Below are 17,747 nucleotides of genomic sequence, written 5' to 3'. Positions count from 1 at the left end.
GTTTGGGCAAATGCATAGTAACATGTATCCACCATTATAGCATCATACAGAGTATTTTCACTGCTCTAATAATTCTCTGTGCTCCACCTATTCATCTGTTGCTACTCCCTAATTCATTGCAACTACTGATATTTTTATTGTCTCCATATTTTTTCCTTTTCCAGAATGTCATACAGTTGGAGTCACATAGGGTCTAGTTTTTTTAGATCAGCCTCTCTTACTTAGTAATATGTGTTTAAGTATTCTTCATGTCTTTTCATGGCTTGATAGTTTATTTTTATCACTGAATACTATTTTATTGTCTGTATGTACAATAGTTTATTTATTCATTTGCCTCCTAAAGGACAAGTGATTGCTTTCACAGTTTGGCAATTATGAACAAAGCTACAATGGCCATCTATGTGCAGGTTTTTGTGTGAACATGTTATCTACTCCTTTGGGTAAATATCAAAGTGTGTGATTACTAAAACATATATTAAGAGTATGTTTCATTTTGTAAGAAACTGCCAAACTGTCTTCTAAAGTGGCTGTACCACTTTGCATTCCCAGCAGCAATGAATGAGAGTTTCTGTTGTTCCATATCCTCACCAGCATTTGTTGTTGTCAATGTTCTGAATTGTGGCCATTCCAGTAGACATGTAGAAGTATCTCTGTTGTTTTAATTTGCATTTCATATGCTGTGGAGCATCTTTTCACATGCTTATTTGCCATCTGTAGATCTTATTGGGTGGGGTGCTCTTAAGGCCTTTGGCCTATTTTTTAATGAGGTCATTTTTGTTATTGTTGAGTTTTAAGACTGCTTTTTACACTTTGAATACAAATCTTTTATTAGATATGGCATTTTCAAATATTTTCTACTAGTCTGTGGATTCTTTTTATTCTCTCATAGTATCTTTCACAGAACATTTTAAATTTTAGTGACTTCCAGCTTATAAATTATTTATTTTATAGATTATGCCTTTGGTGTTGTATCTAAAATGTAATCAACAAACCATAGACCACCTAGACTTTCTTTTATGTTATTTTCTGGAAGTTTTATAATTTTGTGTTTTACATTTAGAACTGTGATCTATTTGAGCTAGTATTTGTAAAGGATGCAAAACTTGTGATTATTTCTTTTTCACATGTAAATATTCAGTTGTTCCTGTACAGATGGTAAACTGTCTTTTCTTCATTATATTGCCTTTGTTCTTTTGTCACAGATCAGTTGACTATATTTATGTGGGTCTCTTTCTGGGCTCTCTATTCTGTTCATTGATTGGTATTTTTATTCTTTTGCCAGTACCACATTGTCTTGATTAATGTAGCTGTATAGTAAGACTTGAAGTTAGGTAGTACAGTACTACAAGTTTGTTATTCTGGAATATCTTGTTAGCTATTCTAGGTCTTTGGCTTCTTATTTAAAATAAAAAATAAAATATAAAAACTTTAGAATCAATTTTTTTGAATCCACAAAATAACTTGCTGCAATTTTGATTGGGATTACACTGAATCTACAGATCATTTTGGGAAAAACTGATGTCATCACAATATTGAAAATCTTTCTATCAATGAAAATGTAGTATATCTCCATTTATGTAGCTTTATAACTTATTTTATCAGAGTTTTGTAGTGTGTTTTGTATTCATCTTGCACATACTTTATTTGATTTACACCTCAGGATTTCATTTTGAGGGTGTGATAATATAATGGTATGGTTTTAAATTTCAAATTTCACTTATTCATAGCTGGTATTTAGAAAAGAGATGATACATGTATATTAATATTGTATGCTGCTACCTTGCTATAAATGCTTATTAGTTCCAGAGGTTTATTTGTCAATTTCTTCAGGTTTTCTACATAAGCAAGAATGTCCTCTGTGAACAAAGACAGTTTTATTTCCTTGTTTCCAACCTGAATACTTTTGATCCCTTTCTCATTGTGTAATGCCTCTTTCATTCATGATAAGTTTCCTTGCTGTGAAGTTGGTTCTGTATGAAATTAATATAGCTACTTCTACTTTCTTTTGTTTAGTCTTAGAATTTTATACCTTTCTCCACCCATTTAGTTTTAATCTCACTAGATTTTTATATTTAAAGTGGGTTCTTCTCAAGAACATATTGCTGGGTCTTATTTTTTTAAATCAATTCTGACTTGTAATTTGTATATTTTGTAATCCATTCTGACTTGTAATTTGTTAAATCTGTCTTGTAATTTGTATATTTAGACCATTGATGCTTAAGGTTATTATTGATATAGCTGGATTAATATCTTCCATATTTGTACTATTTTCCATTTGATTTCCTTGTTCTTTGTTTCTATTTTATCTTCCATACTTTTTCTGCTTTATGTGGTTTGAACTGAGCATTTTATGTGATTCAATTTTCTCTCCTTTCTTGGCATATATCAATAGTTTTTACGTTTTTTGGGTGCTTGCCCTACAACTCGCAATATACATTTACAACTAATTCAAATATGTTTTTAAACAACACTACACAGCTTCATGGGTAATTCTAGTGACTTATAATAATAAAATCTTCCCAATTCCTCTCTTCTTGTGCTTATATCATTGCTGTCATTCATTTCATTTATACTTAAGCATAACTACATATATACATATATATGTATTATCTCCCAATATGTTGTTGCTATTATTTTGAACTTATGTCTTAGATCAATTAAGAATAAGACAATTAAGTTTTGTTACCTTCACTTATTTCTCCCCCAGTTTTCTTCCTTTCTTTATGTAGATCCAAGTATCTGCTTTATGTCATTGTTATACTCTTTAAATAACTTCTTTTAATTATTCTTCAAAGGTGTTCTGCTAACGATAAATCTCTCAATTTTTGTTTGAGAAAGTATTTTACTTTTACTTTTGAAAAATTCTTGCAGGTTATAAAATTCTAGGTTGGTGGGTTTTTCTCTCAACATTTTAAATATTTTATTACATTCTCTTTTTACTTGCATGGTTCCTGAGAAGAAGTTGGATGTAATTCTTATCTTTGTTGCTTCTCTATAAGGAAGCTTCCAGCCCCCACCACCCTCCACCCTCACCACTGAGCCCCTCCTGGCTTTTCAAGATTTTTTTTTTCTTATGTTTGAACATGTTATACCTAGATGTAGTCTATGTCTGACATTTTTTTCTGCTTGGTGTTTTTCAAACATGCTTGATTTGTAGTTTGGTGTCTGACATTAATTTGCTAAAAATCCTCACTCATTTATGTTTCATATATTTATCTTCTTCATTTTCTCTTCTCTTTCTGAAATTTTATTTTGTGTATGTTGTACCTTTTGTAGTTGTTCTATAGTTCTTCAATATTTTGTTCTGCTTTTTTTGCAGGTTTTTTGTCCTCTTTGCTTTTCAGTCTTAGAAGTTTTTTATTGTAATATTCTCAAGCTGACATTATTTTCTCAGCTTTGTCCAGTCTACAAATTAGTCCAATAAGGACATTCTTCCCTTTGTTACAATGCTTTTGGTCTCAGCACTCCTTTTTTATTACATCGCTTCACTTACATTTTCCATCTGTTCTTGCATGTCTCCTGTGTTTTCCACTAAAAGACCTTAACAGCTTAAGCTTAGTTTTTCAAAATTTCTGGTTTGATAATTCCAACACTTCTGTCACAGTCACATTATTCTGATTCTGACGCTTCTTCGGTCTCTTCAAGCTCCGTTTTTTGCCTTTTGGTATGCCTTGTAATTGTTTGTTGAAAGCCAGACTTGATGTACTAGATAAAGCAACCTTGTAAATAGGCTTTTAGTAATGTGGTGGTAAGGTGTGAAGGAAGGTATTCTGTACTTCCACAACTAGGTCTCCCTCTTTCGGTGACCACGATTAGGTCTCTATCTTTGGGTGACCTTGTGCTTTGGAAAGATGATCTTCACCTGTGCCTCCCCCGCCTTTTTTTTTCCACCCCTTCAGGTGTGACCAGATGCCTGGAGGGTGTGGAGATGGGTATTTCCCTTTCCTCAGGTAGATTAGGCTCCGGTAAAACTTCAGAGGTGAGGTTCTGCCTGAATAATTTCTCCTAAGGACAGATCTTGTTAACAAGAACGGAATGCTCTGGTATATTTCAAGATGGTTCTTCTCTCCTCCTACCCCATGTCCCCTTTGACTAGAAGCAAGATGGGTTTTTTAACTCTGATATTCACTGTGAGATAAAGCTCCTGGAGGTGAAACTTACAAAAAAAGTGGGGTCACTGTGACTGGGTCCACCGGAAGATTTTAACTCTCAAGAATTGCCTACACTGAGCTTCAAGCAATTTGTCAATTACAGTTCAGGTTTTCCTACCCAGCACTGGTTCCGGAGGAGGTTGCAAGTTGTGAGTTTCTGCTCTAGTAAGTTTTAGTTCTTTGTATCAACCTTTCTCTTTAATTTTTCTGGCAGTGGTTTGCCCTGTGACCTCGCGTCTTTGCTGAATCTACAAAACATTGTTGACTTTTCAGTTTGTTTCACTTTTTACTTGTACTCTTCTTACATGCCAGACCAGAAACCGAAAGTCCATTCCTTTTCTTTTAATTTACATGTGTCAATAATTAAAGTGGGTTTTTTTGTAGCCAACATATATTGATAGAGTTGGATTAATATGTACCAATTTTGTTACTGTTTTCCATTTGTTGCCCTTGTTCTTTGTTCTCATTTTGTCTTCCACAATTTTTCTGCTGTGGTTTTAATTAAGCATTATATTATTACATTTTCTGTTTTGTAGTATATTAATTATGCTTTCTTCTTTTACATTTTTTAGCGGCTGTCCTAGAGTTTTCAATATATATTTATAACTAATCCAAGTATATTTTCAAATAATTTTACATTGCTTGAGAGGAACTATAAGTACCTTATAATAATAAAATAATCTGAATTCCTTTCTCTCCTCCCTATATCATTTCTGTCATTCATATCACTTGTATGTAAGCATATATATATTTAAATACATGGTTGCTATTATTATTTTGGACAAACTCTTATCTGTTATATCAATTAAGAATAAGAAAAATAAAAATATCTAGCAGAGGTTGTTGGTTCATGAGGTTTAAAGAAATTATAAAAGATATTATTTATCTTCACTTATTCCTTCTCTAATGCCTTTTTTCTTTATGTAGATCTGAGTTCCTGACCTCTATCAATTTTCCTGTCTCATAAGAGATTCTTTTTATCATTTCTTACTAGTAAGGTCTCCTGGCAACAATATTTTTAATGATATTTGTCTGAAAAAGTCTTTATTTCTTCAGTTTTGAAGAATATTTTCCCAGGGTGCAGAATTACACATTGGTAAGCTTTTCACTTACAATACTTCAAATGAAAATATTTCACTTTATTCTTCCTTGAATGATTTCTAAGAACAAAGGTAGAACTTTTAAAAAATAATCTTTTTATTTAAATAATTAAATAAATCAGATTATATTCATAAAATCTGTTGCAGTTTTAAAAATAAGAAGGGTAGACCTGAATATATTGGCATTAAATATTAAAGATACAGACATATCTCATTTAATTGAACTTTGCTTTATTGCATTTAGCAGATACTGTGTTTTATACAAATTGAAGGTTTGTGGCAAACCTGCATTGAGCATCTATTGGCACCATTTTTCAAACATCGTGTGCTCACTTTGTATCTCTGTGTCATATTTTGGTAATTCTTGGAATATTTTAAACATTTTCATTATTATTCTATCTATCATGGTGATCTGTGACCAGTGGTCTTTTATGTTACTGATGTTACTGTAATTATTATTTTGGGGGCAACAGCAATCCCACCTATACAAGATGGTAAACTTAATAAATATTGTGCATATTCTGACAGCTCCACCAACTGGCTATTCCCCTATCTCTCTCCCTCCATCCCACATCCCTATTCCCTGAGACATAACAATATTAAAATTACACCAATTAATAACCCTACAATAGTCTCTAAGTGTTCAAATGAAAGAAAGATTTTCAGGTCTGTCAACTAAATCAAAAGCTAGACATGATTAAACTTAATGAGGAAGGCATATTGAAAGCTGAGAGAGGCTTGAAGCTAGGCCTCTTGCAACAAAAAGTTAGCTAAGTTGTGAATGCAAAAGAAAAGTTCTTGAAGAAGATTAAAAGAGCTACTTAAATGAATACATGAATGATAAGAAAGCCAAACAGCCTTATTGCTGATATGGAGAATGTTTAATGGTCTGGATAGAACATCAAACCAGCCATAACATTCTCTTAAGCCAAAGCCGGAACAAGATTCTCTCTTCAAATCTATGAAGGCTGAAAGAGGCAAAGAAGTGGCAGAAGTAAAGTTTGAAGTTGTTAGAGGCTGGTTCATGAGAAAGAGAAAGAAAGAAGCCAGCTCCATGACGTAAAAGTGCAAGGTACACAGCATGTGCTGATGTAGAAACTACAGCAAATAATTCAGAAGATCTGCCTAAGATCATTGCTGAAGGTGGCTATACCAAATAACAGATCTTCAATGTAGATGAAACAGCTTTATAGTAGAAAATGCCCTCTAAGATTTTCCTAGCTAGAGAGGAGAAGTCAATGCCTGGCTGCAAAGGATAGGCTGACTATCTTATCAGGTGTTAATACATTTGATGACTTTGAGTTGAAGCCAATGCTCATTTATCATTCTGAAAATCCTGGTGTCCTTAAGAATTATGCTAAATCTACTCTAGCTGTGCTCTATAAATGGAACAACAAAGCCTGAATGACAGCACATCTGTTTATAGCATGGTTTACCAAATATTTTGAGCTCACTGTTGAGAACTACTGCTCAGTAAAAAAAGATACCTTTTAAAATATTATTGCTCATTAATAAGGCTGTACATTCAAAGATGAATGTTATCTTCATGCCTGCTAACACATCATTTATTCTGCAGCTCGTAGATTAAACAGTTTTGACTTTCAAGTCTTATTATTTAAGAAATAATTTTGTAAGGCCATAGCTGGGACAGATATCCTTGAATAATAAGACTTGAAAGTTAAAACTACTCCTTGATCTATTGGCTACAGACTGTTGTCAAAACGTCAACACTAATAGAAATTTGGAAGATGTTGATTCCAGTCCTCACGGATAACTTAGAGGGATTCAAGACTTCACTGAAGGAAGTGACTTCAGATTTGGTAGAAATAGTAAGAAAACTAGAATTCCAAGTGGATCCTGAAGATGTGACTGAATTGCTGCAACCTTATGATATAACTTGAATAGATGAAGATTTGCTTCTTATGGATGAACAAAGAAAGTGGCTTCTTGAAATGGAAGCTATTCCTGGTGAAGATGCTGTGAACGCTGTTGAAGTGACAACACAGGTTTTAGAGTATTACATAAACTAGTTGATAAAGCAGTGGTAGAGTTTGAGAGGATTGATTCTAATTTTGAAAGAAGTTGTACAGTAGGCAAAATGCTATTAAACAGCATCACATGTTACAGAGAAATCTTTTGTAAAAGAGTTAACTGATGCAGCAAATCTCATTATTGTGTCATTTTAAGAAATTGACACAGCCACTGCAAAATTTACCAACCATCACCCTGATCAGTCAGTAGCCATCAACACTGACAAAAGACCCTCCACCAGCCAAAATATTACAAATTACTGAAGTCTCAGATGATCATTAGCATTTTTAGGTATAAAATATTTTTAAATTAGGGTATTTACATTATTTTTATACACTTAATAGACTACAGTACAGTGTAAACATAACTTTTGTATGAACCGAGAAACCAAAAACATCATGCAACTCACTTTATTCTGTATTAACTTTATTGCAGTGGTCTTGGAACCACACCCATAATATCTCTGAGGTATGCCTGTATTTAGAGTTAAATGAAGATATTTTTAGAAGAATATGCTATATATGTTTTTATATGATAAACATTGAAATGTAATATGAATATAAATTATATATGTGTGTGTCCTTTATATACCCATGTATACACATACACACATATACAGAGACACAAACATATACACACTTAAAATGGCTGGAAGTATACACATTGAACTGTTAACAGTAGCTAATTTTGAAGAATTGAACATATAGGATGATGCAGCTGGGGAGACACGGTTTTCCTTTTTGCTTAATACAGTGCTGTATTTTAACGATTTAAAGAGTATACATTAATGTGATGATGATTTAAAGCAGTTACCATTTTGAGAACATAAATAGAATTCTGAAGTTGGAATTCCTAAATGGACACCTCATTCTCAAAATAACTGCCACAGAAGAGCAGTAGTTAATGATTACACCAGGAGGGCAACTCTTAGGTTAATAGAAGTACACCATAGACAACTGGAATCTCATTTAAAATACAGAACTCCCAGGAAAAGAAAACACAGCTGACCCTGCTAGGCACAGAGACCAGAGTGACTATAGCACAGAGGGAGTACATCACAGAGTTATCTCTATGGTCTCTTCAGGGGAAGAGTCCTATGAGCCAACCACACAGCAGGAGGCCATGGTGCAGACTCCATGACAAAGACCGATGAAACAGTCATGTGAAATTAGGTTTCTAAAGGCTTGAGGTGACATTTGATTATGGCTTTTGGAGATAAACTGTAGTAATCTGTGGAATTACATGTACCCAGAATTTTGCCTGTATTAACTAATAGTATTTTCTGATTTTCTCTTAAAATTAATTAAAGTAGAAACAATATCAAAGAACATTCAATGAAAAAAATTCTAGCACTTCTAGAATAGATTCCCAGCAAGTTCACCAGATCCGGTCTTCTGGTAAAGAGCTATATAAAATAACTGGAACTTTTGGTGCCAAAGCTGTTTCTTACACAAGGAGAAAAATAGGTACAGACAGTGTCAGATTTTTTATCCTAATTCATTTTCCAGGCTTGTGTACAGTTTTTTACCCCCACTATATTTTCCAGTTCAGTGAATTCTTCAAAGAATTTTTGTATTGTGGAAATGAACATGTATGGTGTTTATTTGTGCTACAAATAAGTATTTTCTTTCAAGTAGGAAAAGAGTGGGAACCCATTTACTTGTTCAAAAGCAATTCAATTTCCTTGTTGACTGTCAAACAAGCCAGGGATGAAATTGATCAATTTCAGAAAAGTAATGAAAAGAATTGGCTAGGGATTCAAAAGGATCTATTTTAGGGGAAAATCAGTATGTAGATATACTTCAGGCTAATAAAATTATGGCCAAACTGAGTAACTACAATTTTTTGATATCAACATTGTTATCAGAAAAATATTTATTGGGTTTTATTACTGTGTAAAGAATAGATTTGAGTGAACATTCTTTGTTGTTCTTCACATTCCAAGGTCCTTATGTAATGTAATGTTTCACTCTTCCAATTATTTCAGCTGGCTGCTGCACCGCCAATGAGACTATTGTTGGGTAAAAGCAAACTGTGAATCTATGTGTATAGATGTTTGTCTTTTTTTATTTAACTAGACAATTTTAGAAGTTTTATAGATATTTGTGTTGTGAGGTAGGATAAACTACCGGAAAGAGGTAGAGAGGCAGTTACTGACAATGAGGTAGAGAAAACAGATTAAGGGTTTTGTTAGGTAGAGATTATGATGCCATATTTTAATGTATGACAAAACTAAAATAGCTGGTGGATATTTTTTATGCTGGATCATAGTAGGAAATACATGTTCCCAACTGGTAGTTTGAGGTCATGAAAGGGATCAAAATGTAGTTTGAGGAATACATTTTTTTCTTGCAAATGTTTATGTTGTTGAATTTTTAAAGCTGGAGATTGAGATTATGATAACAATGCATTTGGAAGATTTATCTAGTACTGAGAACAGGGCTGATTGTATAGTAATCAGTGACAGACAAAGAAACCAATTTAAAAAGGGATTGTCATAATGGTTGTGTGAGAAGAAAAGCAATTTAACTGAGGTGCTAGAAAGAATAAAAGTATCAAGAGATGGTTTGAAATAATCTTAAAAATGATTTGCTAGAACAAGAAAAAAGGAAAGATAATTTGACTCTTGGCATTAGAGGGTTTTTGATCCTGAACATCAGGGTTCCTGGAACTCAGAAAATCTGGTTTCTCATTCCAGCATGTGGCATTCACTAGCTGTGTGAGAAAGCATTATTTACATATCTTAGACTCTGCAAGTGTTGAAAAGAAGGTGGGGCACTGAACCAGTCTGTCCCATTTCCAGTACAAGAGACCTCAGTCCAGTGTCCCATCACTGAGCCAGACATCATAATGGATCATAAAGCTCTTTTCCATTGGGTACAGATGAAGCCTCATGATCCTTCTCAATTAAGGTCTCTAGACCAGGGGTCCCCAAACCCGGGGCCACAACCACTTCATGGCCTGTTAAGAACCAGGACACACAGCAGGTGGTGAGTAGCGGGCCAGAGAGCATTATGGCCTGAGCTCCACCTCAGGCCATAATCAGCAGCCGCATTAGATTCTCATAGGAGCACAAATCCTAGCATGAACCACACATGTGAGAGATCTAGGTTGCGTGCTCCCTAAGAGAGTCTAATGCCTGACAATCTGAGGTGGAATAGTTTCATCCTGAAACCATTCCCTCAGCCTTCCCCTACCCCAACATGTTCTGGACATCTGATACCAATGGAAGGAATTTTGTATTCACAACAAAATCAGATTCCAATGTAGGAATTAGGTTTCAGTGTCTCGTCTTGTTGCTGTGTTATCTCCTGATTTTACTGTTTTCAATTCATGCAAATAGAGAAGCAGGAAAAGGAGAACTGAGAAAGAGAATGAGGCAGAGGAGGCAGGAGACGGGGTGTGTGAGGCAAGCCTGTATTAGTGGGTATTTGTGTTGGTTGGTCAAACTTGAATAGATTTGGTTACTACAGCTACAATCTTTCAGTCAGGATAAGGATGTTTAACAGAATGAAGACTAGGTAAAGATCAAAGAAATGCAAGTCAGCACACTGAGAAACTAATAGGAAATTAACATCAAAATAAATCGATGCCAGAATGAAAGTGTTTTTCTCTTGTGAGGGTTTGGAGGTGAACATTAGCTTCTTTCCCACTCAGAAGGGCAGTTGGGGGATCAGGCATGAGAACAAGTGGCCAAAAGCAGGAGCAATTAGATCCAGAAACCTGGACACCACAAAACAATTCACAGAGATAAGGGATGTCCTTTCACCACTTGATGTCTGGTTATGATACTTCTTGTCTGAGTTGTTGCTTGATTAATACACATATTTGAATACTTGATTAGAAGTCACTGTTGGTGCCCCTCCCAGAGGGGCTGCTGCAAGGGCTTTGGCTAATGGACACACACGGACACACACACACACACACACACACAGAGTTCTATTTTTAATGGCCTGCTTTTTTTCCAGTGAAGAAAACCCAAGTCAATACAATTCTAATTTTGTAGCCTGCAGACTAATGGCTATGATATAGTATATAATTATTGCAATAAGCTATTTCCATAGAGGGCTTTACAGCCTGTCTTTAGTGTAAATGAAGGTGATATACAAGTGGAATTAACTGAAGTTTTCTGATTTTAGGGAGACTTTGGGTTTGTGTAAGCAAATCCCATCTCATTTTGCCATCATTAATAAATTCTTTCCCTATTTTCATTTTTAATGAAGAAAGAACTTTAATAAAAAAGTTTTATTAAATTCTATACTAAATGTTAATTGAACAGACTAATAATCCAGATATTAGGGGTTTATTTAAAATATATCACATCTCTTAATTATAAGAAAAGTAACTATATAACAATATGACTATTAAGCTAGTTACTATGTCAAATGGTCTTAACTCTTACATTGCAGTATCTCAATTTATTTCTTCAGCTACATAGAATATGTTTGCCTCTTCTCATACAGTTGTATTCTCTAATTAGGTCTTCATTATTTTGTGAAATTCTTATTATGTCTTCTCAATCTTCTTCGGTCTTACAATAAAGCTGATGGTTTTCAGTATTGTTTAGAAACAGGTATGTGATTCCCAGGCAATAACTTTTTCTTTCATCTTACCCTCTCTCTCTTCTACTTTGGTACATGCCAGCATTCCTAACTAATGATGCCGGATCAGGATCTACCCTTGTTTCACGAAAACAATCTATTAACCTTGGAACTTCATGCAATTACTCAACTTACTCAGACTCATTACCTATTTTTACCTTGTCTGTTTCTTCATATTTCTATAAATTGATTGATTATGATCAGAATCAGGGACCTCATCTACTAGTCCTCCTAACAGTGAATACATTCCTCATGCTGACCCTCATTCCATATATGTAGATATATATTTTTCCCTACTTTGTATATATTAGGGATGCTATTGAATTTGGCTTTCTTCCTTATTCTATCAATCCCATTTTTAAAAAATTTAATTTTTAAATCAAATCCATGCATTTATGTGACATATTCTTCCAATTGATCCTAAGAATATCATCTCTTTAATCATCTTGTCCTCTGAGACACTCTCTTTAATTGTATGTTTTGAGATCCTCAGGTTGAAAGAATGAGAGACAATTAGAGAGACAATAGAAAAAGTAAAAAACACTTGAAGACCTAGGACAAACACATAGACAGATTAAAAATATGATAAGTGTGGTGACAGAGGTGCCTATGTGGTATTATAAGGTACTTGGAAGGGACTTTTCAGTGGTCTATGAGGTAGGAAAAGAAAAAGAGTGATGATAATCAATGGGAAAACTAGTATTTCCATGCCTAATAGTGAAAAGTATAAATCAATAGAAGTTGTCTGAAAGGCAATTTGTCAATTTATATTCACAATCTTAAAGTGGTTTTTACCCTTTGAAAGACTTCTAGGAAAAATTGGCCCTAAGACTGTAATGTGATAATTTTCACAGATTCTTGGATAAACGTTGTCTCAGCAAACCACTTACTTTCTACTTTTAAAACATGCTGACATTTTTTTTTTCAAGCCTGGTTTCACATTCACCCTGTCCATGATGCCTGTTTTTCAAGCCTCAACTGCTACTTCCTTGTTTCTTATTTACTCTGTCCATGCTAGCCAAACTAATATTCCTGATACTTTATTCCTAAATTGCTAAACTTTCTTTCCCTTGCTTAAGAACCTGTTGTGCATGTCCATTAGCTAAAGCATCTACTTCCAAATGTATCTGGCTATTTTCCCTGCTCTCTTTGACTCCTCTCACTCAGGGATATGTCTCACTACTTTTCAGAATGATTCCTCTAAATCTTGTTCACTTATTTTATTGCCTATTTAGACCAGATATCTTCTGTTTGTCCTTCCATAAAGACTTCCCACCCATGTCCATGTTGCTCTTCACCATCAAAGGCTAATCTGCTTGGGTAAGTCACAGGCTCCTATGTCTACTGGCCATCTGTAGGGTTTGGCTAAAGGGGATATCTGGTAGGAGGTTAGAGGTTAGTGAGGTTAAGGGTATATATTTCCTCCTGATTAGGCTGCTTTTTCCCCCTTGAGGAAGAACTCTGTTTTTTTGCAAGATGGGCTGCTTAATGTAAGATGTTTTTGTGTGTCGGTGGAGGGGGATGGTTCGTATAACCTCTGCCACTCCTCATGCCTTCACACCCAGCATGGTAACAGCACTGCTGCAACTAGCTTTGTGCTATTGCGCTATCCTTTGCCTCAGCTTACACGGCTTTGTAATTAGATCATCTGTAAACAAGCATTCTTCAAATTATTCTAATTTGAATGTGTCCTCTTTCAGGGGGGATATGATTAATATATTACCCTTCTCCGGGAGTGGTTTTTGTTTTTCTGTTTCTTAAGCTCCTTGGGTAGATTCTAATATGCAATGTTGATGAACTTGTAGAACATAATAAGGATTTTGGGCTGTATCCTAAGAGCAATAGGTAATGGGAAGCCAATAAAAAGTTTAAAGAGGAGCAAGATGCTATTTAAGATTTGTTTTGAAAGTATCACTTTGGTTAGTATAAACTTGATTGATAGAGAGGCACAAGGAGTTAGGGAGATATTAGTAACTTTGATATTGTCAAGCTAACTGTGTTCTGCTTGATTGGATAGGAGTCTAATCATTGGATAGAAGGGATGTAAAAACTAAAGAATTTTTGTATTCCTTTATGTTTATCCAAAGGAGCTGAAAGCTTATGCACACACAAAATCTTTCACATGGATGTTCATAGTTGTCAAAACTTAGAAGCAACCAAGATGTCTGCCAGTAGGTGAGTGGATAAATAAATTAGGGTACATCCAAATAATGGAATATTATTCAGCACTAAAAAGAAATGAGCTATCAAGCCATGAAAAGACATGGAGGAAACTTAAGTGTACATTGCTAAGTAAAAGGAGTCAGTCTAAAAATGATAACTACTATATGATTACAACTACGTAACATTCTGGAAAAGGTAAAACCATGGAGACAATAAAAGAATTCATGGTTGTCAGGGTATAGAGGGGAGGGAAGGATGAAAAGGCAGAACACAGAGGATTTTTGGAGGCAGCGAAAATATTCTGTATGACGTTATAATAGTGGATAATGCAATTATACATTTGTCCATACCGTAGAATGCACAAATCCAAGAGTGAACCCTATGAAAACCAAGAGCTTTGGGTGATAATGATGTCAGTGTAGGATTATCAATTGTAATAAATGTACCACTCTGGTGGGGGATGTTGATAATGTAAGAATCTATGCTTGTGTGGGGCAGAGGCATATGGGTTATCTCTGCTCCTTCTGCTCAGTTTTGCTGTGAATCTAAAACTGCTCTAAAAAAATAAAGCCTTTAAAATAAATTAACAAACAATAACAACAACAAACACATATAAAAACAAAGAAAATCTAAATGATTGAATAAGAGATTGTATATCACAATAAGGGTAACTAGGCATTCTTGATAGTGTATTGGCCCCCTAAGGGTCCTTATGCCCCAATCTCCAGACTCTGTGACCACATGACAAGAGGGAGTTAAGGTTGTAGATAGAATTAAGGTTTCTAATCAGCTGCTCTTAAAATGAAATTGTCCTAGGTTATCAGTGTGAGTTTAATGTAATCACAAGGGTTTAAATGTAGAGAAGGAAGGCAGAAGAGTCAGTGTAAGAGAGCGATTTGAGGGTACTGCACAGCTGGTTTTGAAGGTGGAAGGGCTATGAGCCAAGGAACCTAAGCAGCCTCTAGAAGCTGAAAAAGGAAATGAATTCTCCTTCACAGCCCCCAGAAGGAATGCAGCCCTGTCAATACTTTGACATTAGCTCAGTGAAACTTATTTCAGATTTCTGACTGCCAGAACTGTAACATAATAAATCTGTGTTTTCTAAACCACCAAATTTGTGGGAATTTGTTACAGCAGCAATAGGAAACTAATGCACTAGGTTTCTCGCTTGTGCACCACCTGGAGAGTAGTATTTATTGGCATAAGGGGCATCGAAAGAGAAAGAGGTTTGAGGGTAAGAAGAAAAATTAAATTTGAATATCCCCAAAGATGTGTTTAGAGATCTCAAGTAGGCATATAACTACATGAAAATAAGGTATAGAGGTATATGTTTGGGAATAATATTAGCTTTCACTGATTGGACACCCCAGACACTTTCATAAGCTCTCTCTCTCTCCCTCAGTACATGCAAAATCTTAACAACATTTTAATGTTGACCTGTTAACAAATGAGAAAATAGAAGGCCTATAGGGGCTTACAATCCTATAGCTGGTGGAATGTGTACACTGATGACCCTTCACTTTTACACAAGATGGTCTACGCCAATGCTTGTAACCACTGGATAAGTTGAGACTTTCTGTGTATAGATGTAATTGAAGTGTGGGAAAGAAGGAAACTGAGCTTCTCTAGAGATTTTAGAGGGAGAGAGAAGGAAAGTTCAGAACTGAGCCTTGAGAAACTACTGCAGTTAATGACCAATAAGAAAGAATGACCCCTCTACAGAGGGGAGGAGACCCAGAAGGAATATTTAAAGAGGTAAAGAGGAACTCCAGAACAGAGTGCTATCCCAGGACCTGAGGAAAGCAGAGATTTATGAAGAAATGAGCAGCCAGCAGTATTAAAGACTGCTAAGATGTCAACCAGGAAGAGGATTAAGAAAGGGAAACCCAAAAGCTATGGCAACAAAAGCCAAAATTGACAAATGGGATCTAATTAAACTAAAGAGCTTCTGCACAGCAAAAGAAACTACCAGCAGAGTGAACAGGCAACCTACAGAATGGGAGAAAATTTTTACAATCTACTCATCTGACAAAGGGCTAATATCCAGAATCTACAGAGAACTCAAACAAATTTACAAGAAAAAAACAAACAACCCCATCAAAAAGTGGGCAAAGGATATGAACAGACACTTCTCAAAAGAAGACATTCATGCAGCCAAAAGACACGTGAAAAAATGCTCATCATCACTGGCCATCAGAGAAATGCAAATCAAAACCACAATGAGATACCATCTCATACCAGTTAGAATGGCAATCATTAAAAAATCAGGAAACAACAGGTGCTGGAGAGGATGTGGAGAAATAGGAACACTTTTACACTGTTGGTGGGTCTGTAAACTAGTTCAACCATTGTAGCAGTCAGTGTGGCGATTCCTCAGGGATCTAGAACTAGAAATACCATTTGACCCAGCCATCCCATTACTGGGTATATACCCAAAGGATTATAAATCATGCTGCTATAAAGACACATGCACACGTATGTTTATTGCAGCACTATTCACAATAGCAAAGACTGGGAACCAACTCAAATGTCCAACAATGATAGACTGGATTAAGAAAATGTGGCACATATACACCATGGAATACTATGCAGCCATAAAAAAGGATGAGTTCATGTCCTTTGTAGGGACATGGATGAAGCTGGAAACCATCATTCTCAGCAAACTATCACAAGGACAAAAAAGCCAAACACCACATGTTCTCACTCATAGGTGGGAATTGAACAATGAGAACACATGGACACAGGAAGGGGAACATCACACACTAGGGCCTGTTGTGGGGTGGGGAGATGGGGGAGGGATAGCATTAGGAGATATACCTAATGTAAATGACGAGTTAATGGGTGCAGCACACCAACATGGCACATGTATACATATGTAACAAACCTGCACGATGTGCACATGTACCCTAAAACTTAAAGTATAGTAAAAAAAAAAAAAAAAAGAAAGGGAAACCGAATTTTAGCTTGGCTAATATGTATGAAAGACTGCTGACATCTTCACATATTGACTCCCATTTTATATTAGCAATTTATCGTATTTAACTGTCTATAATGAAAATTTTCAAAGGCACATAAGTGGAGAGAATGGCATAATGAATCTCCATATATACATCACCAGACATAACACAAACATTTTGCCATTTTTTCTGAAATATTTATTAAAAATTCTGATATCATGCCATGTCATGCCTCAATATTTCAGTTTGTGTTTACATCATATAAGGATACTTCTTTATACAACCAAAGTGTCATTGTCAACCTCAGCCAAATTAATAATACATTATTACAATCTTATATCAAGTCTATATTTTTTTCCTGTTGTCTCAAAAATATTGTTTTTCAATTGGCCTATTTAAATTTTAATAAATTTTAATAATCATAGATATATCTAACTATGAAAGGTGTATTTAATTAGTTTATTTGCATTTAGTTATTTATAAAATGTATTTTTTTATCTTCATTTGTTATTTGTGCTTCCTTTTTCAGTGTACTGACTTCTCATGTTGTCTATATTTTCTTTACAGGGTGCCTGTTTCTTGCTACCTGTAAAAGCTCTCTGTCCGAATATGTTTTTATCTTTAATTATAAATTAATTATAAAAATATAAATACAAAATATATATTTTATATTTATATTATAACTTTAGTTTCTCACCTGTCTTTTTACTAAATCTGTTTTTAGTATAAAGATATTTGATTTTA

This window comes from Pan troglodytes, chromosome 2 (genome assembly GCF_028858775.2).
Source record: "Pan troglodytes isolate AG18354 chromosome 2, NHGRI_mPanTro3-v2.0_pri, whole genome shotgun sequence".
Classification (NCBI taxonomy): Eukaryota; Metazoa; Chordata; class Mammalia; order Primates; family Hominidae; genus Pan; species Pan troglodytes.
The sequence above is the reverse complement of the archived record's forward strand: the minus strand, read 5'-3'. Positions refer to the sequence as shown.